Here is a 17,536-nt window from a genome sequence, read left to right as displayed (position 1 = left end):
TATGTTTCTATGTTTCTAAACCAGGAACACATCCTAGTAGCATCCTTTGTCTAATGCCAAATATTGTCAATATCCCTCCCTCATTCTGACAAAAATGTTTTGTTAAGTTCTTCTCTCTTTTTATTTTATTCTATAATGCTTATCTTTTACTGCTTTTCAAACCAAGGCACTATATACTGTATGAATGTATATGTGTGTATATATACTGCCTTGGAATAGGGCCCCTGGTGGGGCCGAGAGGCAAAAAGGAAACTGTGATGCTCCTTCAATATACCAGGGTGACTCAACAATAAATCACACATAACCCTTCCCTGGTACAAGCTGATACAGGAGATGAGCCTGTGGTCTAATGGCTAAGGTCTCTGCCTTAGAAGGCAGAGGCTGCAGGTTCAAATCCCAGTAAGGGTGTGGCTACCTGATGAAGGCAAACAAGCCCGAAATAGATTCCTGACATGATGTTATCCTGCAAGTCAGCCACAGAAACATCTCTCAAATGTTGGTGCTTTCAGATGATATAGAAAAAAACCCCCCCATGACCTTGCTGGTTTTAGCTTAATACTGTTATGCAGATTTAATTAAGACTGTTGAACAAATGTATGCACAGAATTTTAATGGGAAAAGCACAAAGTAAAGAAGATTATTGCTATCTGTTCTATTGTATCATGAAAATGAGTCAATGCAACCCCTCCACCGCCCAAAAAAAGTAAATTAAAAGACCAAAGAGCAGCATTCTTAATAAATTATTTCACTTCCATAACTGACCATACAGTTCAGGAAAAGAAAAAAAGAAAGAGAGAGAGAGAGAGAAAGGTCTGGCGGGAGGAAACATTGATAGTAATTGGATGTTGTGAAACTGGTATTGTGCCAATGCATAACCAGCTGGTGTTTACGGGGTGCCACAAGAGGATGTGATGGATGCCAACCTGCAGCCAACAATGCAGATGCCCTTTTTACAGTCAAGCAGAATTGTTTTCTGGTGGGGCAGAAGTGTTGAATATTTCGTTGAAAGCTAAGTCATCCATATACTACTTCTTTTCACGTGTAACTGCGCATAAGAGATAGTAAGAATCTTCCAAGCTGCTTCTCTTTTCTTTTCAAGTGAACTCATCCTGCAATCAGTCTTCAATTAATGCTCTCCTGCCTTATCTTGCTTGGTTCCCTCCACCCGCTCCCTGACCATCTCTCTCCACTCATCCTTTATAAGTGAATATTTTCCCTTTCCTCTCCCACATGCTTCACTGTTTCCAAAAATGGCTACCGAGCAGCATCCTAATATGAGAGCATTGCTCTCAAAATGAATGTGGTGAGTGGAACAGTGCTGTGAAGGAAAGTTAGACTGTAGTGGAGTTTAGAAGGAGAAACAATACCTGCTGCCTGAACTATAGTCATCCCCCACCCCCAATCTGAGATTTGAACAGATCCCCACCCCATTGTGTTTCAAAGGGTTCCTCAGCCAGGACTTTTGAGAGGATGGCTGGTGCTCCTTTCCTTCCTTCCTTCCTTCCTTTCTTCCTTTCTTCCTTCCATCCTTCCTTCCTCCCTCCCTCCCTCCCTTCCTCCTTCCCTCCCTCTCTTCTTCCTTCCTTCCCTCATTCTTTCCTCCCTCCCTCCCTTCCCTCCTCCCTCTCTTCTTCCTTCCCTCATTCTTTCCTCCCTTCCTTCTTTCCTCCCTCCTTCCCTCCCTCTCTTCTTCCTTACTTCCCTCATTCTTTCCTCCCTCCCTTCCTTCCCCCCTCCCTCTTTTCTTCCTTCCCTCATTCTTCCCTCCCTCCTTCCCTTCCTTCTTCCCTCCCTCCTTCCCTCCCTCCCTTTCTTCTTTCTTCCTTCATTCTTTCCTCCCTCCCTCCCTTCCTTCTCTGCTCCCCTTCCCTCCTTCTTTCCTCCCTCCCTCCCTTCCTCCTTCCTTCCTTGCTCCCCTCTGTCCCTTCTTCCCTTCCCTTCCTTTTTTTCTTTACCACTGATGGCAACTTTACAACTAGCAAAGGCAAAGGTGGAAGTTGGATTCACTTAACAGCCATGTTTTTCACTTAATGAGTATGTTGATATGTTTAACAAGAAGCAGCAAAAAAAAAGACTGCAAAAATCACAATCACTTAACACTTGTATCACTTAGCAATGAAAGTTCCATTCCCAATTGTGATGGTAAGTTGAGGATTGCCTGTATCATCTCTCATCTGCAATATCAAAGGCAAAACACCAATTTATCATTTGCTGGGGAGGGGGGAAATTGTAGAGATGCTATTGCAGTTATCTCCTGGTGTGGAGTTCCCAAAGGTATTAGATTGGCTATTCTCAGAAATAAATGCTGGACTGAGAAATCTTGGATCTCATCCAGAACAGCTATTTTTATATGTTTTAAGCTTTAAGACAAATTTCTCACCAAGGAATGCTTAATTAAATAAATATGCCTTTAAAAGTGTTTTAAGTCTGCCTTTTTGTAAAAAAAAAAAAGTACTCTTTTTCATAGAAAAACATCATGTTAAAAAGAATGGCTTTACTTTATTTATCACCATAAATTCATTAGTTTTCTAAGCACAGTGATTTGGTTTGGGAAGGGGAAATAAATCCAATGCAATCAATCAATTTATCTGCATATAAAACAGAACACGACAGTAAATTGATTGTAAAAATAACAGGGTTGCAAACTGGAACTTCTATTTTTGAATGCTCCTTTCAAGTGTCAACTAAAACTTCATGCAAGAAGAAACCTAATGTATCAGTTAGATTGTACTTAAAGTTTACTCCTGGCTGTGCTGTGTTCCATTCTACGCTAAGGAAAACTGTCAAGGTGTTTGAAAAATATTACATATTAATTTCGCCATGTATCAAATTACTACTCATCATCCATTCTTCTCTCTGTATTATTTCTAAACCATTTCCCTGTTCAAATGTGATGGTGTAAACCCAGTTACAGATTTACTATCTTTATGAAAATAAGTCTCCTGTGAAACACTACTGATTTTAGTTTACTGATTACACCACTGGTCCCAGACAATGCCCAGTTATTGCATAAATTAATAGTAGTAGTTCTTGGGAGAAGACCTAATTAACATTGTATAAGAAAACTACAAAATGATGTAACACATATATGCAAAATTAGAAATTGCAACCTTAATGAATAGTGGATAAGGCAAAGCTTACATCATTGTTAAAGAAAGAGTATGGGGGAAAAACAAAGATGGATTTTCTGGATTCTGGAATGTCCAGGGCAAAATATTTCACATATACATCCTCCTGAAAATTTTACACTGAGGAGTGTTGCAGGAATGAACAGGTGGGCATGAATGACCAATTTATTTCTTCAAGAAGCAGTCTTAAGAAAGAAGAAGATAAAGTCTTAACTTTTAAAAAAGCTTATCAGATCACTGCTCTAGTCTCAATGCTGGAACCAGGTTATAATGCATGAAATAAAATTAAGACTGTATTTTAACATTTGCAGATCATTTCTCTCACACGCGATGCAGTACCAAATAACAGAAGAATAGAAAATAAACCATATGTTCCTTTTCAGAATGCATTTATGGCTGCATTTGCTTTTCTAATAAAAATGGAAAATAATAAAATGGGAGAAATTTTATTTCAGTTATAAAAGGAATAAGAAAAAGGAATTGCTTTTTTTTTTAACTGTTTAAAAACAAAAAAACCAAAGCAAATTCTTTGTAATAGAAAGAAGCAGACACTGGCCAGATAGGGATTTCTCAGCTCTCCGAGCCACAAATATTATTAAAGGTTTTTGGACTCAGTCAATCCTGACCTACCTCACATGGCTGTTGTAAAATTTAAAGGACATCATGCCCATTTATACCAGGGTTCCTTTGCAAATAGGTGGGATGCAAAAATACCCCCTCCCCAAACATTACTGCTTCAGTTTCTCATCCCAAAATGTCCCTGTTGTTTTCTACAAATACCCTAAAGGAAACCTTCCTTCTCTCCCCTTATTCCTTATCACCCTGACAATTCAGTCTGACCTCTGGGGTCTTATGGTTGCAACGGCTTAGCAACAATCCAAAGGCATATATAAACATTTCTCCTTTTCCCCCCTCCTCGCTTCTCAGAGAGTGAGAGTCTGCTATATCTCCATCGTGCCATACTTATTTCACTATGCACCGGTTACATCAAAGGAGCAATACGGGATCATCTCCTGTGTTGGTCTATGGGTGCACCTATAGGGGTAGCCGGATGTCCCTTGTTGCCTAAGAAAACATTTGCAGCCCCAGGACACATTTTGGTGTCTTTTGCTTTTAGGCAGAGCTTGTTCAGTCTGGGCTGGGATGAGGGGGGATGTTAGCCAGTTGCACTGTTTGGTGCAATGAATTACAGGAAGGCATAGAAAGGACAATTTTCCTTTCAAAAAGATTGACTTCCCACCATCACCATAAAAGGACGCACAAGGGGAAGAAGCTGCCTGCGTTTTTCTTTCCTTTACAATGCAAACAGTAAGACAGGCAAGAGCTCAGCTGTGGGTCCCGCTCCCCTCCTCCTCCTCCTCCTCTCCCCTCCCGGCTCCACTGACATTTCCCTGCATCGCCTCCCCATCTTCACCCTGCGGACTCCTTACCTGCCACAGGTTAGAACAAGCCAGGCCACCTTAAAGAACCTTCTGCCTCTGCCATCCTCAAGCCAACCCACTTCACACAATGGGAGGCTGCAGTGTCTATAAATTCATCCGTCAGCAACTCGGCTGTTTTCTTTCTGCACTCTCTCAGCTGCTGCTGGATACGGTTGTTCTTGGGTACACAGAGGTGATGTAGAGAGGCGAAGATGCAAGCTTTCTTTGGGGAGGGGAGCGAAATCACCCATTGGAGAGGAAGTAATGCAGGTGCAGCTCCCCCCACCAACTCCATTACACACTTGCCATCCTACTCCTTCACTCCTCCTCCCCCCCTGACCTTAGCAATGCAAGCGAGCTTCCTCTTGCTTTCCTTATTAGGACACAGTCACCGTGGCAACCAGGACTCCACCTGTCTTTTGGAGGCGGGGATTACGCCAGGCAGGCGGGCCAGAGAGATGGCAGTAGCCTCTGGCCTTGGCTGCCACTAGGCTGAGATCTTTTATTTCTCACCCTCAGAACTGCCTTGGTGGTGAGGCAGGCTGCTTACCCCGCCCCACCTCAGGGTTATGCAGATGAGCAGAACTACAACGTCTATCATTCTCAGCCAGAAGATCCCCATGAGGACTCTGAGACCTTGCAGGAAATATTTATTTTAGTTTTTCTGGTCCTGGAATTCTCTGAGGGCGATTAAAAAGCCTTCTGTACATGCTTTTCCATAGATTTACTACTCCTTTACAGACCCCTTAATTTTCATCAAGCTAGGCATCACCTCGCAACCTTGCTAGCCTCTATTTGGGCTGGGAATATAGTTCCCAGAATTCCCAAGCAACAAGCTGAACAATATTCCACCGTGTTGCACAATATAGCGATATCTGAATCTATAAATCCATAAGATGACAACAAAGATCTCCTTAGTCCCTAAATGTCCATTTGGTGATCATCCATATTTTTGCAGGCCAGCTATGGTGCACCTTATTTTGACATCTCACAAATAAATTTTGTATATAGTCAACAGAGCTAGGGCTTATAAAATGCTTGTATAAAAGCTACTAAAGCGGAAAGTGTTACAGTGCACCTCTGTTACCCAGGTTTTGGGGTTTAGTGTGTAGTGCAACTACAAGCCAAAAGAGAAGAATTTCAGGATAGGGGAAGAATATACCAAAGTCAGAAGATAATACTAAGGCAACTTTTGTATTTGTGTTAAATCCTAAAGTTGAATTCAAATATCCCACACTTAATCATGGTTTATTGGATAAACTATGGTTGAGTCCACATCCTGCCAAAACATAATTTATTATTCTGTAAACCCGCATTAAGCCACATTTGTTTTAACATATGTAGGGTATTATAGAAACATAGAAACATAGAAGTCTGACGGCAGAAAAAGACCTCATGGTCCATCTATGTCACAAATAAATTTGACTCACAATAATTTCCCCTTTCCATTCAATCATGGCCAATTCTCAGAGTCATTTTGAAGAAATACCAAGTTTCCTTGGTTTTCCTGGTTTGCCATTGCCACCTTCCTGTCCTTCCCTTAAAAAAAGTGATTGATCCAAGGTCACCCAGCTGACTTTGTGCTTACCGGGGAAATTAGATTCATAGTCTTCCAGTTTTTAGCTTGATGAATTAACTCCTATACCAAACTAGCTCTCCACAATAATTTATTAGTGATCTAAATATAATAAAGTTACAAAGGCAGAGCAGGTTAAATAAAACTGTAAATAAAACACAAAAACTACAGGTGCCAGGTCTAAAATATATAGCTTAATAATTATATCAGAAAGGTCAATGGGGACATTATGTAGCCTTTATAAAATGAAAAGTTTTGTTTTGATGAGCTTTTAGCATGTTACCTGAATGGAAATTTTTTCTCCAATCCCTAGCACCACCACCACTATCAAAATCTAGCATTCAAAAAACTGCTTTGGTTTTAACTTTGCTGTTTAACAGAATATGCTACATGGAGGAGGTGACCATGAACATGTCTGAGAACTAAATCATATAAGGGCTTTCATATAAATTGAAAACAGCATACTTGGAAATCTATTGAAAGCCAAAGCAATATCTACAACATTAATGTTATGTTCCTTTGTCATTCTGACTTGCTAGCATGCTAGCTGCTGCATTTCATACCAATTACAGTCTCCAAATAGTCTACAAAGATAGTTCCCTTTAAAGTATTTTGCAAAACCCTAATTTACTGGTGATAACAACATGAATCATTGTTGCTAAGGCTCCCCACTCCAAATAAGTCCACAACCAGTGCCATAATCCAATCAAAACATGATCAAGATTCCCCTGACTGGCTTTCATTTGGGAATACAGTAGAAATTATGAATCCTGGAGGAGTCTCAAATTAGAATGGGACAAAGTGCTGTTCTGTTCAGAATTATGACCAAACCAGACAGATGGCTAGACAACTCTGCTTGGTTGTTTTGTCCCATCTAGGTTCCTAAGACTCCATTGGATAAAAATTTCCATAGTATTTCCAAGACATATTACTAAGGCTATCAGATCTATGAATGAAAATCCAAAACATTATTGGATGGCAACAAAGAGATTCCCACCCAGTGATCGCCTCAAATTGGGCAGCTGGTAGTTCTACATAGAATGCTAAGGCAAAATACAACCACCTTGTACCTGCCCCAATGCTATGTGTAAATCGGCCATGATTTGTGTCAGCAGGTTGACCACAACATAGATTTTTACAAACCTGTTGTGGTTGGCTCTGACACAGCTCCTGCCCCAGGGAATGTGGAGGTGGATGCAGGGGGAACTTCAACATGTCATAGGCCTGTGTTATTGCCAACAGAGTCAGTTCAGAGTTTAGTTTCCTCAGACAAAGAAGAAGGTGGGAGTGACTTGGAAGAGGGGGGCATGACACACAGCCCAGGCAGTCAATCTCCATTATCTTCCATTGATTCGGATGAAGACGTCTTGGACCCACGCAAGTGCAGAATTATGTGTAGAAGAGACCAAGTAAGGACATATTACAGGAGATAAGAGAGGCCACCTGTGTTTGGGTGGGGCTCCAGTAATTAGGGCTGCTGCTATAATTAGCAGCGTGTGGGTTTGGCCGTTGTGGAAGAGTATCTGATCGCAGTTCTTCAGGAATCGTGTGTTGCTGTTTTCTGGACTTTGTTGATTTTTCACGCCTTTGAAACCAAAGCACAGCAACGTATGTGTGTGTCTCACTTCATTGGAAGAAGAAGGGGTGTAAAGTTTCTTCACAGCTGCTAGCTAAGTACTTAATGACTGCTTAAGGGAAATTGTACAGACTACCCGGTTGTTTTGGGACGAGTGCTCTTTGCAATCCAAAAAGAGTGCTTTGTTTATTTTGAATTTTGTGATAAAGAACATTGTTTTGAATTTTCAAACGTGTGTGTGTCTGCAATTTGTACCCTTGAATTTTCAGGAGGCTCCTACTAGAGAGCCCGGCAGAACACAAACCATTGTGATATGTTTAAAATAAAAGTGAATGTGTGAAGCTTAGGGGAAAAAAATGGAAGCAAATGCGCAGTCTTTATCCACAATTTTCCTGTTGTATTTTTAGAAGTTGGAGTCATAGTTTGGTGATTGCAAACCACAAGCAAGATGTCTGGAGAATTTGCTATAATGCCACGCACAATTTAGAATCCAAGGTTTGCAGAGTCATTTTAATGGTGATGGGTGTGGGCGGGGGAATCCATTGATTTTCAGCCAACATTCTCAATCTTTACAAGCTCAATTTTACAAGCCAGGCTGCCAGATTGGCATCTGGCATACACGACTGCAATGCTTTGTCACAAGCCAATTGTAGATTTTGAAAGCAAAATCCCAAGCATCTTTTCATTAAAATGTCTGTCCTGCATGAGGAAGGACTGATGTTTATCTGCTGCTTTGAAAGCAGAAAGTCCTTATATACATCTATGTCTGAGAAATACGCCAGCTTGAGGACTCTGGAATTACTCTATGGGTCCACACAGAGCAATTATTTATTTATTTATTTGTTTGTTTGTTTGTTTGCTTGTTTATCTATCTATCTATCTATCTATCTATCTATCTATCTATCTATCTATCTATCTATCTATCTATCTATCTATCTATTAGATTTGTATGCCGCCCCTCTCCGTAGATTCGGGGCGGCTAACAACAGTAAAAAGACAATATGAACAAATCTAATATTAAAAGTAATGTAAAAAAAAGCCAATTTAACATACATACTGTGCATAAATTTTATAAGCCTAGGGGGAAGGGAATATCTCAATTCCCCCATGCCTGACGACAGAGGTGGGTTTTAAGGAGCTTACGAATGGCAAGGAGGGTGGGGGCAACTTTGATATCTGGGGGGAGTTTGTTCCAGGGGGTCGGGGCCGCCACAGAGAAGGCTCTTCTCCTGGGTCCCACCAAACAACATTGTTTAGTCGATGGGACCCAGAGAAGGCCAACTCTGTGGGACCTAACTGGTCGCTGGGATTCGTGCGGCAGAAGATGGTCCCAGAGATATTCTGGTCCGATGCCATGAAGGGCTTTATAGGTCATAAAAATTAGTATTACAGTGAAAACTTTGATTTCAGAGAAGGGACAATGCTCAAATCCATCATCCGTCATGGAAATTCTCTGGGTGACTTTTGGCCACTATTCTCCCTTAGCTGTATCCACCTCTATTGTCTGTCTCTGTAGGGGGAGCTAAATTGAAAAGACATTCTTGTGTAAGCTATCTAGAGCTCTTGAAGGAAAACAGGATATAAAATTAATAAAACCCAACTACTTTCTATCAAGACAAATATTATTAAGCAAACTGGGAATGTTTCTCCAATTCACATGTGCACATATTTCAATGTTTGGTAGCAGAAATCTATTTTGTGCCAGGAGAACAAGCCACTTTGCTACCTTAAGGAAGAAATAGATATCAAAGGGTTTCTTTGTGGAGCAGCTTGAGTGGAATAAAATGCTAAGATCTATTTCATATATATGTATGTAATAATTTTTGTCCTTCACTTTTTTTAATACAGAATCCTCACATAGTGATGACTTTAGTGCATTTGTGGGTAACCAGATTTTACTGAACTCTAATTTTTACAAACCCTGCAAGTATCACCACAGAGTAGTTAATGGTCCTGGGGACTCTAGATTGCCCCTTCCTGCTTCAATATGGTGAGATGCAAAGAATAAAAGGATTTGCATCTTTTATTAATACAGGAATTTCACCAAATGCAATATACTGTAGGGCTGAGGAAATCTGAATTGTCTTTCTGCATTTAGAATTGTTTGCATCTACATTTAATTTTCGTAACACAAATTTATGTAGCTGCCTTATACTGAATTAAAAGTGCCAGCCACCTACTTTCCAAAATTTTAAGCAAAAATCTTTTTTTAGGTTGGTATCATGATTTTTTTAAAGCAAGGGATTGAATTTTGTAATATATACAGAGTTTCCAACTGTTGGAAAGTGACATGTTGATATTCCTGCATAAGTAATGATTTATTGGGTGGTCTAAAGCAAGTTATTGTTTTTCAGTTTGTTCACTAGTCTGTCAAAGGAAGTTAGAAGTGCTAAGCCTCCAATGTGGGAGATTGGGGAGAGGGAAGAATTAAAAAACTGAATAGAACAAGGGATTATGCAAATATTGCCACTTCTTCAATGTCCTCTCTCTCAATCTGAGATAGAGAGACTCGCTATGAATGAAAGGTTCTTTTCAATAATGTTTTGCACAATCTTTCTCCTTGCCTTGCTGTTCTAGTCATTCAGCAGACTTTTTAAAAAATCAATTTTTAGTGCACACATCTTTCTGCCAGGGTTCATGGCCTTTGGAAATTAAATATTACACTCTCTTCATTTCACTATGATTTTTGCATAGCAGTTTTCTGCTCTGCAAATATTATTTTAGAGTTTTCTGTATTATGCGATAGTTAATGAAAACCTGTTAAATTTCGAAATAGATTGCCTTGGTATGCCTGTACCTTTTATGGGGATTTTGTGTCATTATCAACTTGTGTTTACTGCAACAGTGATTTTAATTTGTACTAATCTGCACCTTGCCTAGAAAACTTTCATTTCTGGGGAACTGATACAATGCACAATTGGATAAATAAATAAGTGAATTATTCTTCCTATTAAACAAGTGGTCTGCAACCTCTGGCTTCTTTAACAGTGATCAATTTAGCAGGAAACAGGAAGGTGGGTGAGTTTATAGGTTCTTACACTGTGAAAGTTTAATGTTGAAAGCAAGAGTCACTGTGTGTGAATTTGTAGCCCAAATAAATTTGTTTACTAATAAGTTTGTTTTAGACTCTCCCTTATCCTTAAATAGGATAATCCTTAAATAGGATAAATAGCAGTGTTTCCCAACCTTTTTTGAGCCGCGGCACATTATTCATATTTTCAAAATCCTGGGGAACACTGAACGGGGGGCGGGGTGGCACGGGGGGGGCTAAAGAAAAGTTTGGACAAAAAAAATATCTCTTCCTCCATTTCACTCTATTTCTCCCTCCCTCTTTCTCTCTCTCCTTCCTTCCCTTCTTTCTCTCTCTCCATCCCTCTTTCTTTCTTTCTCTCTTTTTTGCTCTCTTTCTCTCTCCCTCCTTCCCTCCCTCTATGTCTTTCTCTCTCCCTTGCTCTCTCTCTGCCTCTCTTGCTATCTCTCTTTCATTCTCTCTCTTTCTCTCTCTTTCTCTGTCTCTCTTGCTATGTCTCTTTCTTTCTCTCTCTCTCTCTTTCTATCTCTTTCTCCCTCTCTCTCTTGCTATCTCTTTCTTTCTTTTTCTCTTTCTCTCTTGCTATGTCTCTCTTTCTCTCTCTCTCGGGTGGGGGGTGGGGGCTAAAGAAAAGTTTGGACAAAAAAATATCTCTTCCTCCATTTCACTCTATTTCTCCCTCCCTCTTTCCTCCCTCCCTCTTTCCATTGTATCTCTCCCTTCCTCTTTCCTTTCTATCTCTCCCTCCCTCTTTCCTCCCTCCCTCCCTCTTTCCTTTCTATCTATTTTCTTTCTATCTCTCCCTCCCTCTTTCCTCCCTCCCTCTTTCCTTTCTATCTCTCCCTCCCTCTTTCCTCCCTCTTTCCTTTCTATCTCTTTCCTTTCTATTTCTCCCTCCCTCTTTCCTTTCTATCTCTCCCTCCCTCTTTCCTCCCTCCCTGTTTCCTTTCTATCTCTCCCTCCCTCTTTCCTTTCTATCTCTCCCTCCCTCTTTCCATTGTATCTTTCCCTCCCTCTTTCCTCCCTCCCTCTTTCCTTTCTATCTCTCCCTCCCTCTTTCCTTTCTATCTCTCCCTCCCTCTTTCCTTTCTATCTATTTTCTTTCTATCTCTCCCTCCCTCTTTGCTCCCTCCCTCTTTCCTTTATATCTCTCCCTCCCTCTTTCCTTTCTATCCTTCTCTCCGTCCCTCAGCGGCGGCAAAGAAGAAGGAAGGCAGGCTGCAGAGGGCACCGAGGACAAGAGCGTTCGCTCGCTCCCTCACCCTCTGACTTCCCTCCCTCGCTGCTGAAGGGACGAGTGCAGGCACGAGCGCGCGCGCGGGCCCGTTGCAAGAAGTTTTTGTTTGTTTGTTTTTTCCTTCCCCCGGCTCACAGGAGAGAGAGAGAGAGAAAGAAAGAAAGAGCGCAGCCAGGGAAAGCGGCCTCGAGCTGAGTGCGAACTGCAGGATGCGGCAAAGGACTCCTTGCCAACCAAAAAGGGGGTGGGAGTGGTGAAGGCAAAGCCTGGGAGGCGGGGAAGGGAAGGGCGGGAGACCCCCCAGACAGAACGGCTGAGGGGAAGGAAAGATGGAAGGAGGGAGGGATTGAGAAGCGAAGCCAGGGAGGGCTGAGAGAAAAGGGGAGCAGCGCGCGCGAGAGAGGGGGGGGGCGGGCATTCCCGAAACGGATGGAGAAAGCCCTCTCTCGCAGCGAAAGCGCTCCCAGCCAGGGGGCTGTGAGAGAGGGCATTCTCTGTCCGTTTCGGGAAAGCCCGCCACGGCACCCGCAGCGCCCCGCCCAGCTGGAGCTTCCTTAGGAGCTCCGCGGCACACCTGGCTGTGTCTCGCGGCACACTAGTGTGCCGCGGCACACCGGTTGGGAAACGCTGGATTATAGCACCCGTGCTATAGACCTGCAAGTCTCAGATATATTGTCATTGTCATTGTTATTGTTGTCATTGTCGTTATTGTTATTATTTTACCCCCTTCCATTCAACTGCATCTAATACCTGGAGACCTGCCTCCTTCTTAGGCACTTCTCAGGAAAAGTGACAGATCCAAAGCTATACTTAGGCTTGTGCCTAAGGCAGTACCAGAACTCAGGGTCTCCCAATTTCCAACCTGGTGCCTTAACCATTACATAAAATTGGCTCTCAGGCCTTGCTACGTAATGTCAAATGACCAGATTCCCCAATATGGATGCATGAAATTACTTCTTACTGAATCAAATTACAACAATATAGAGTTAGAAAGAATCTACTAGATCATCTATGCTGAAAACTGGTGCCTGAATTTTAGATACAAGATGCAAGGACAGTGTCTCTGATGGATGGTCATCCTAGTTCTGTTAAATTATAGTAGTGAAAGAGAGTCCACCAGTTCTATCCTGTACTAAATTCACTTTAATAATCCTATTTCACCTAAGATGTCTGGCTGTTTAAGCAGCAAGAAAATCTTATCCATAAAGCCACTGGCAATCAGATCTATCACATCCTTTTCAATTATTCTGACTTGTTACTCTTTAAAAAGTGTTCACTAAAGTCTATGTAGTTATTCTGCAGTTCCAATTTCTCTCCACACGTCCCCAGTGAGCTCTGGGTAAAATCTGGGTAAATCCCATTATTATTATTCTTATTTTTGGTATAAGATTAGTGCTGTAAGATTTAAAGTAGCACTCCAAACCCGCAAGGAATGTAATATGTACAAGGACAAGGTTTCCTCATAGCTCCAAGCCTCAATTTGGTTATACTGTTTTATTGAATAACTAAAATAATATTTCACCGATAAGAACCATAATTTTTATTTCTGCAATGGCATAATGGCAAACATATTATTTACCTCACCGCTATCCAAAAGTCCAGGCTTATAATATTCTGGACTCCTGCATTAAAAAGTTTTGAACTATATGTTACAAACATTGGAAACTGGCTTCTACAGTTTGCAAAGCAGGCAAAGCACATGATGGCTTAGCATAATGTGAGAATCAGGTCAAGAAATAAGAGTTTTCAATGCTGTCCAGCATTTCCTTTGCATTTCTGAGATGTCTCATCTCAAGGGAAATTTCACACAAAATCTGTTTCTATACATGAATCACTCTTGATGGATGAGGTGATGATAGATTTTACAATGCCTGCATATTCTAAAGCCCTTTATAAGGGAAATAAAATAACGATGCAGCTGTTTGGAATAATTGGTATATAAAAATATTATTTCTATTTGTTCTTCTTGGAAGGCAGAAATATCTGTGATCTAAAGTTGCATTTGGAAACCCCAAATTTTCTCTTCCCCCCCTTTCCTTTAAGGGGAACTTTGACATGATCTCTATAAATTTGATTGGAGAATACTTTAAAGTGTTTATTCTTATATCTGTTTTGACAGCTGTACAGATACAGTTGTTAAAATGCTCATTAATCCTCTACATTTGGTCTTTTCAAGAATCTCCGCCCACCCCCACCCCCAGCAGCTGCAAATTCTCCTAATTTTTATGTGCTTTCATGTGGCTTGCACTCAAAAGAGTAGGAGGAATGAGATGGGGGAAGAGTTGAGAACAAAATAAGAAAACAACCAATTCTAATTCCTCTTCCCTCTTCCATGCCATCCACGCCAGCACAGAAAGCAATTGGACTTGCCATGGTGTCACATCTTTCTTTCAAAGGCCAAGGTCAAGTTGACCTATGTAATCTCCTATTTTCTTATGTTTATAATTTTATGTATATGTGGTTTTGCAACATATCCCTGCCTGGCACATGTCGCCCAGGTCTCAGCTGACATGGACATTTTCAAAGCAATTTAACTGCTCAAAACAACAAAGACAGCAGAAGGGTAAAAGAGGTCAACCATTTTAACATTACTGCATTTTTACTCCTTTTTCAACTTCTGTTTCAAACTGATTATGGAAGAGTATGGATTACACCAAGGACATCTGAAGGAGGGGTAGTTCTTTAATATTGGTAAAGAAATCCTTTTCAGATTATTTTTAAACCAACAAAAATATTACTGGCTTTTTCTGTATTGCAAGGTTACATTAATCTGAGATCTACACCTGAAATCAACACTGACTTCTTTCCATTCTTCAAGTAGGGTGCGTATTGCTTAGCAAATTTGTTCAACAAATCTTCATCTTCATCATATAACAGGAGGAAAGGAAAAGTAAAGGAACTATGATATGCCAAAGGTTAAATAATCAGCACCTTGACTACAGCAGGTTCTATGAGGGATGGGCCCAGGGAATTACTTCTTGGCTTAATCATTCAGGGGATATCACGGTTGCCGTCCAATACATATCTATCTGCCAGTTCCTACTGAACTCAGTAGGATTTAATTCAAAAAGCCGTGTACGTCTAATCCAAATGAAGTCTCTTTGTATTTTGATTCTTCTAATTATGTATCTCAGAACACTCTCAAATATCCATTAATCCTCACTGCTTTTGGTAACTCATTGTTGTTCTCCTAGTACAGTGATGGCGAACCCATGGCACAGGTGCCACAGGTGTCAAGCCATTGCCCTAGCTCAGTTCCAACGTGCAGGTGTGTGCTGGTTGGCTGATTTTTTGCTCACACAAAGGCTCTGGAAAGGTGTTTTTGGCTCAGAGAGCCTCCAGGGGGTGGGTGGGGAGGGTGTTTTTACCCTCCCCCAGTTCCAGGGAAGTCTTTGGAGCCTGGGGAAGGTGAAACATGAGCCTACTGGGCCCACCAGAAGTTGCGAAACAGGCCATCTCCCCCAGGCCTATACAATTTATGTATGGTATGTTTGTATATATGTCTGCTTAATAATGGGGTTTTTAAAATATTTTAAATTGTAAATTATTAGATTTGTTATAAACTGTTTTATTGTGTTGTGAGCCGCCCCGAGTCTACGGAGAGGGGCGGCATACAAATCTAATAAATAAATAAGTATGTGTGTGTTTGTGTTTGTTTGTTTATTTATTTATTTATTAAATTTGTATGCCGCCCCTCTCCGTAGACTCGGGGCAGCTCACAGCAATGGCAGAGAACAATGTAAAATACAAATCTAATATTTAAAAAACTAAAAACCCATAATTTAAAAAACATACACACAACATACCATACATAAACTATATAGGCCAGAGGAAGATGTCTCAATTCCCCCATGCCTGACGGCAGAGGTGGGTCTTAAGGAGTTTACGAAGTGCACGCTCTTTCGGCCCCCGAGGAAAAAAAGGTTCACCATCATTGCCCTAGTGGGATTAAAAGAGGATGGAAAGGAGTGGGGAGATTGTACCACAACCCTTTTTGTCAACGGGGAATGGATAACCACTGTGCTTCAGTTGTTGTCTTTTTGCTTTCTTGTTATATTTTTTCCAGAGGAAGAGGATCAAATGAACAAGCTAGGAATTATGAACCAGGAGCAAAAGTGCCTGTCTATTATTATTATTATTATTTATTGGATTTGTATGCCGTCCCTCTCCGTAGATTCGGGGCGGCTAACAAACAGTGATAAAAAACAGCATGTAACAATCCAATACTAAACAACTAAAAAAAAACTTATCATAAAACCAAACATACATACAAACACACCATGCATAAATTGCAAAGGCCTAGGGGGAAAGAGTATCTCAGTTCCCCCATGCCTGACGGCAAAGGTGGGTTTTAAGAAGCTTACGAAAGGCAAGGAGGGTGGGGGCAATTCTAATCTCTGGGAGGAGTTGGTTCCAGAGGGCCGTGGCCGCCACAGAGAAGGCTCTTCCCCTGGGTCCCGCCAAACGTTCATTCCTAAAGCAGAAAGGAGATGATGCCAAGGCTCTATAGTGGCAAAAGAGGAAAATAGTGGCAAGCAAGTTAGGACAAGGACCCATATCAATAGGAAGGACCCTGCAGCTCAAGAGGAAATATGCATACATGACATCTCTACAATGAAGGGCTACCAAAATTTTTACTACCACACCGTGGGCATGGCTTATTTTGTGGGTGTGGCTTGATGGTCATGTGACTGGGTAGGAGTGGTTTGCAAGCCATGTGACCAGGTGTGAGTGGCTTGACTATCATGTGACTTAACCAAGGATTTTCCAAGAACCTGAAAACAATACCCATATCAATGGACTCAAAACAAACAGGTCATCGAACTCACCCACACCCTAGAAATGAGCAGCTATAGAACAGTGAAATGACAGAAACATCTCACTTAGAATTTTGAAAGCACATTTTGAGCATTGTCATAAAGGTGCCTTCATGATTAAAATGACCACTCACAAAATAACCACTTACTCAAAGGCAACAATCTAAAGTGTTCCTTGCTACTTTCACAGCCTAAGTAAACATCCCAAAATGTTCCATTCCACATAACAGTTTTAACCCTCCTTCCTGCCGACTACCAAACAAAATCAAGGTTTCTGGCAAAACATTAGGTTTCAAGCATTATTCACTTTATTTTTTTTAAAGCAGGGGTCCCCAAACTTGCAACTTTAAGACTTGTGAATTTCAACTCCCAGAAATTTCCAGCCAGCTATGAAGATCTCTGTTCTAGATAATACTATAGGCATTTGGAAAAGAGGGGGAGGCAGAAATCCAAATCACATAGAATTCATCCCAGATCTTACGTCCTTATACTTTTCCTAGACACTTTTGTTTGTAGCAAAACACCGGCTTTGGGGGTTTTAAACGCTTTCAAGAAGAACGCAGAGGATGCCCAAAGAGGACGCCCTGCATTTTCTTTCAACATCTTTTGGTGCAAATTGGGTGCTCTGGGTTGGAGCTCCATTTTCGGTACCCCACTGAGTCATCCCGTCCCCCGTCCCGTCCCCCCGGTCTGGACAGCACCACATCCCTGCATCTCTATGATTATTCTTAAGAGCTAAGATGGTAGCTA

General features: G+C 41.2%; 1 protein-coding gene across 4 annotated transcripts in view; it reads right to left on the bottom strand.

Annotated features, from left to right (window-relative positions):
- The window catches only part of SRCIN1 (SRC kinase signaling inhibitor 1), a 147,694-nt gene extending 142,857 nt beyond the window's left edge, over window positions 1–4,837 (bottom strand). For all 4 annotated transcript variants that reach the window (XM_070727664.1, XM_070727663.1, XM_070727665.1 and 1 more), the window contains exon 1: window positions 4,559–4,837. The gene's annotated coding sequence lies outside the window, so the exon portion shown is untranslated. The remainder of the gene's footprint in view (window positions 1–4,558) is intronic.
- Window positions 4,838–17,536: the final 12,699 nt, after the last annotated feature.

This window comes from Erythrolamprus reginae, chromosome Z (assembly GCF_031021105.1).
Source record: "Erythrolamprus reginae isolate rEryReg1 chromosome Z, rEryReg1.hap1, whole genome shotgun sequence".
NCBI lineage: Eukaryota > Metazoa > Chordata > Lepidosauria > Squamata > Dipsadidae > Erythrolamprus > Erythrolamprus reginae.
This window is presented reverse-complemented; position numbering and strand designations above follow the sequence as displayed.